The sequence below is a fragment of the Cydia strobilella genome, chromosome 2 (genome assembly GCF_947568885.1).
Source record: "Cydia strobilella chromosome 2, ilCydStro3.1, whole genome shotgun sequence".
NCBI lineage: Eukaryota > Metazoa > Arthropoda > Insecta > Lepidoptera > Tortricidae > Cydia > Cydia strobilella.
Window position 1 is genome coordinate 11927914 of NC_086042.1, and position 6631 is coordinate 11934544.

The window sequence follows — 6631 nt, forward strand, 5'->3', positions numbered from 1 at the left end:
CGCAATCACATTTCCTGTAAAACAACGAAACTTTATTTATTGTAATAAATTGATAACGAAGCACGAAGTTGGAGGTCCTAGGTCCAGGTCCAGGTCCTTACCTCTTAAATGCCCTCGAGGTTCTTGAATTATGGACGTTTTCTTTGTAATTAATATATAAGTTTTTATATTATTACGGAAATATGGAAAGAACTAGGTAGGTTTGTCTGTTGTGCTTTTCACAGCTTAACTACTGAACCAATTTTAATGAAAATCCCACCCCTCGCGAGGAGCCGTGGGCACGGCTAGTAATATATAAAAACGGTGGATCGTCTATTCGTATGAATCGTTTCATACCCTATGATCCTTAGAGAATGTAATGTATCTAATAGTATAGGCCGAATGGAATAATAATATTGCAGCAGCGTTAATTAGAAAAAAAAATGTAAGTAAGTTATTAATTGCAATTACTGTATTAAACTGAAGTTTGTGTCATATTATAATAATAAATGTTATTATTAGAATACGGCGTATTTACTAATCACTTGAAATTGATACGTACTTAAAAATAACAACTTACCTACCCCAATAAAAACAACGTTAATTTAGCTTACAAAGCTACTTTATTATAGGTAAAGATATCAATTGGAAAATGTAACGTCTCTTGAACATATTTAACTTATATTAGCCTCGTTTAGACTGACACCATAAATATCTTGAATTAGTCAACCCTCTGTTCTGCCAAACTAAGGACTAGGTAATTACAGGAACCCCAAATCAAATTTTATAAATATAAAGATGAAAGTTTGTATGTTTAGATGTTTATTTTTCCTACCCCCAAAACCGGGTGAACGGTTTTTTTTCTTCGAAATTTGCTAAGATGAGACACATACTTCGATTTTCAATCTTCGTAACCATTGAGATTTATATCTCATTCAAAGTATTTAAGGTTAAAAGTCTCAACTGCTGAAGATAACCATATTGTTTAATTATTACAGTAACAAAGCAATTTTAGATACTTACATTTTATCATTATTCTGTAACTCAATTGCAGACACGTATCAAGTATACCATTTCAATGTACCTATAATGTACCACGACCCTCCACTTAATAGTGCTTAACCTTTGTTAGTCGACACAGGCTCTCCACGTAACAATTTATATTGATAATACTCGAGGATCAGGTTACGACAACCCTAGCTTGAGTACTGGAATATGGTAATAAGAGAAAAGCGGTGTTCGTCAAATCCTCAGTTTCACAAGTAGGTTTTAGAAAAATAGGTAGGTTGTTACTTTACTTCTATATTGCTTGGTTAAGCAATTCATTTAGGATTGCTTGCATCGAACTGCCTGTGTACCCGTAATTACTTTAATATTCCCAATATCAAATAAATCTTGTATTAAGCAGAAACATCTGTAAAGGATATCACAAAAATTCAGTCTCGGGCGAGACTCTAACTTTACAGTCAGTGAATTTTTCCCCTATTCAAAAATATACATATAATACCGTACATAAAATATTTGTATGATACACTCCGCTTTCGCTTGTGAACAATAATCATAGACCGCGATTCTTCCTACAGTAAAGCCAGATCCTGCAATAAGAATCCCGTAAAAGACAAGGGGAAGTGAAGCCTCATTGTAACCGTGAATTTTGTAATTAAACGCCTCGTCTAATTGCGACCTTCGCCACGACTTCACAGACCGTTTCACGCTCCCTTCTACAAAATGGTCGTCATGCTGCGCCCTTTCCTCCCAATTTTACCAAATGACTGGCAGGTTGTCTTATCTAGGTTACTCAAACTCATAGTAGTAAAATAAGGTATAATCTATATAGATTGTTATGTAGGTATGTATATAGTGTAGCACAAGTATATATGCCACACTTTAAAAAAATGGTAATCTACAAAGCGTGTCCTTGATTTACAAATACACATTTCAGGTATAATATGAGTAACTATTTAGTCCGGGAGATATTTTAATTTTAAAAATCACAACATGAATTATTATTAAATAATGATATGACCTAAACGTGACACGACTCGTAGTGCATTTCTCGCTCACTAAATAATAAGCTCATCAATAATATATCATTTTAAACTGCAAATAGACTTCCAGAGTAATTACAGTTATGCGCTCTGGTTTCAAATATGTACTAGATCATATCCCTGGATTGTTTACGTTATGCTTTATGTGTTTATTTTTGTGTGTTTTTACGAAGACGAGATAGCGAGCGGCATTTATGTAAATCGCTTTCGCCTGGATTTCAAGAACAAGAACAATTAAATTCGAGCTACGAGCTCTACGAATAAATTACCTGTACTTTAGTCAAGACCGTCAGTCATCAAAAATCGTTTGATATCCGGCATTTAAAATAATCGATAAATTCCAAGAAAAAAGTAAAGCAATCAAAAATAATCATAGTTATCGAGCAACTTTTCTTTTTTCACAATTTGTTCACACAATGTCGATCCTAATGGGAAGGCTAAAAGAAAAATGTTAGTAACATCGTTAACACATCGTTGATTAGTTTTGATATCAAAGCGGTCATTAATATAGTTTTAATGCTGTTGGAAATAGAAAACAGGTACAGGCGAGGCGAGGCGGCTGAGCTTTATTTCTGTCGAAATGTATTTATATCATTTGTTATTTATCACTATACATCCCATTACCTAAATATACTTAAGCTTTTAGGGAAAATAATAAAAGCTGTTTTTGATTGTACCTATTTAATTGGCAACCGGCAATGAGTTACGCTATGCCATTCTTTCGCAAAGGGAGGTATATTTCTATTTTCAATTGGTTAATTAAAAAACCGGTCAAGTGCGAGTCGAGGCTCGATTACCGAGGTTTCCGTACAAACTTATGTACATAAATGTAAATAGTACTTCGATTACCGGTCCTGTAACGAAAACATAAACTGTACCTAGGGACAAACTTGACTTTACCGTTAGAAAACTGTTGTCACCATACGTCGACACGGGTTGTCGACGAGGTTGTAGGTACGGAACCCTAAAAATAGTTACATACATGTAAATGACATCTGTATATACAATTTATAGATTACATACATGCATATTTTTTTTTTAAGTGTTAGAGTCACTTTTTTCTGGATATATTTCTTTACAAACACCAAACCAAATATTCTGAACAAAGCTGTATACTTAAGTACTCAACATGTTTTACACGTTTTATCCCTTTTCTGACCGACCAACTGACCTACCTAACCTTTGAACTTTTTATCAATGTACTTATTGACATTGCTGAAAAAATATACGCAGCGTAAAAATAATCTCAAAGGAGCAAATAAAAGTCAAAGGCTTCCACCCTAGGGCAGGAAGGCTACCTGTCCAGTTTTTATTGGCATTTATATTAACTTTTCATGTTGCCCTAATGGATTAGTACGGGAAGGGGCATTCAGATCTCCGGTTATAAATTTGTCAGCTGAATTCTAGACTGGGGGAGGGTTTATGTCGGGGCGCTATAAAGTGGATGTGCTATAAAATATTAATTATATTTACCATCGAACTTATTATCATTTCACTATGCAATTGTGCAAGTTTCGCGTTAACATGCTAATATGAAATGGAAATAAGTTTTGTTTAAATTTTGTTACATTTAAATTGTCTATAGAATTTAAGACTACAATATTAACGTTTTTATCATTGTATTATGTGAGTCAAACAAATTTAAATAACAATACAACAACATCTAATCTTATTGTCCAAATGTATTCAAATGAAATGTATAAAGGTATCTGTTGAACGCAACGAGATGTCGCATAATTTGCAGACTCGGCTTATTCTGATCACCGTCTTATGATAAATGTTTTCCCCACGGAAATAGCCCAGAAGCCGATAACTATTTACATAAATTATACTTACAGATTAGCTGAAGCTGAAATATTTATGATGCTGGTTGCGTCGCTAACAACGGTAGCAAAAGGTCGCGTATATTGCTGTGGTACGGCAATTTCTTTTGTAAAGTCAAGCTTTTATTTTTCGACTAAAATTTTATAATAAACTGCATCGTGCTCTCAGCCTGGCGATATCAGAATAATGGAGATTGTACAAATTTAACTATAATATATGAACATTAGTACTTATATTATTTAAATGAGTACATATTAGTCCAAAGAATTAATTATTTTAATTTCATTTTATTATTTACTTAAACTGTGTTTAAAGAAAGTAAGTACATTTACAGTTTTTCTATAGGTACAGCCTGCAAATGCTGCCAATTCGTATCTAAAGTAAGTTATCTTAAAATCTCCAAAAAAATATGAAGATCCCCTCAGTTTTGTCAAGTTGATACAGATACTGCCATTTTGTTTCCATTAAATGTTTTAACATTTGATACGCAAAACGTTACATTAGTCGTATTGTTATGTAGGTATCTTAACATTGTTTATCTTATGTTCTACTACAGCTAAACTCGTAATAGTATGTATGCATTAAATTGCTAATTGGTGTCAATATTATACTGGTTATGACTAAGAAAGAACGAAAGCAAAGACACCGACAGAAATGGTGTATGGTGTCCGATAAACAAACAGTGATAGGTATGAGAAAGCTTCTTGGGTTAGCACCGATTTATTCCTTGAGTATGTTATGCAAATGTTGTTAAAACCAATTTGTTTTTAAGTGTTATGTAAATGCAACAGTGGTCCTTGTTTGATCACAAGGACGCCAACTATCGACGAGCAATTTTAGCCAAATCTAAATTGAGAAACCACTGGTCATTTAAAATAGGATAACTGTTGAAATTAAGGAAGAAGGAAAGACCAAGGAGAGCGTACATGCATCAAATAATGGAAATAATCAACGTCGTGTCATATCAGGCTGTCAAAGAGAAGGCAGAGGACCGCAAGAGAACATGGAAATTGTTCCACCGACAAGAGTCTTACTCTTAAATATATGATGATGATGAACTGTTGAATTTAAAGCATTTCTTCAAATATCCCTAATGTTAAATTAGAATCCACTCAAATTAGATAGGTAAGGTAATCATATTCATCAAATGATAATACAATTCTACCAAACCAAAAGCTAGGCTTCTTACCAAAGGCTAGAAGCTCGTGAAAATCAGTTTTCTGAGTAAGTAAACTGTTCAATATTATTTGTTTTGGCTACTGTGTATAGAGATGGAGATGATTTAAATTATTTGGTACTTATTAATATCATTATTAAATCTTAATTTAAAAATACATTCGTAATTTACACATGTCAAAAAATACAATAATTAATAAAAAAAATACATAAGTAATTAAATACTTAGAAAACTACTACAAACATTAAATTCAATTCATGCCAATTTATTGTTAATTTCAATTTAAACAAAATTATTATTATCTACTAAATGTCGTAATAAATTTTAAAATCTAAAAAACGAATAAACTATGAGTTCTTATTTTTATTTTGTAATGTTAACATCTCAAATTGGTTTTGTTTAAATTGTTTTCCTTTAAATTTAAAATAAGTACTTCAGTACCTGTTTAGTATACCAAACAATTTAAATACAATAATATTCATGATACCTGCTCGACCCTTTGAGACCCGCATGGTCAAGTATGCATCTCACAATTAATTTCTTCATGGTAGTCTTGTATGGATTACGACGAAACATAAAAATAATGGCCATTTTATTATGTCCAAACGTACGGGTCGGCTGTAAAATAGCAGAGAACGTCATGTGTGTAAAACAATATAGATACGTGTTTTAAAAACACGTTTAAAATGTTACATGTAACCATAGATTAGTATATGTTTGCATGTAACACGAATATTAAAACTAAACGTACAGTACAGCTACCTACCCGTAACTAACCTAAACCCGTATTACACAGTGTGAATAAAACGCAGATGCTTGTTCGGAAGAAATTATTACTCAGGAGGTACTTAATACACAAACTTAGTAATGATCATGATTTATGGACTATGGTAGTAAAAAAAATATTATTTAATTTTTTTTTTAATAAAGCGTAGAAAACGCCCCGGAAATTAGATGTGTGTTCCTTAAATGTTTATTCTTTTGTTTTCGATAACATGCTCATTTAATTGTAAGAATTTATTAATAACAAACTGAGTTACCATAGTTTTTAAGTTTTATAACATTTGTACGCCAATAGGCAAAACACAGAGCTTTATAATCACCTATTATTACATACACCCCATACACAAACTGTATGACCTTTGTTCTACAAATAAAAAATACTTTACTTTACTTCACTTGTACTTGCAGGCCATTCTTACAAGCGCATTAATTTTGATCACTGCAACATAAAGTCAAGTCTCCTTCTCGGCTGGTCACTAACTTCTTTGATGGTTCCTATGTAGTGTCGAAATTATAACTTACGTACGCTTACATCCTTGTGTCCACTAAACGTGACATGAGCGTACGTTTTATGTGAAATGCAAGAAGGCAGAAAATAATACTTCGCCGACATAAAACTTCAAGATGTTACACGTATAAACTTTACTGCTCTATTTTTATTGACCAACTGTAGAATTTTTTTTCTACATTCGCATACTATATAAGCGGCAGTTTAACTAATATTTAAAGAACCATACGTATTTATTGACAAAACCATATTTATTGGTACATAGACCTATACTCTTACACAAAGTATCGAAGGCTAATATTTATTGTCTGA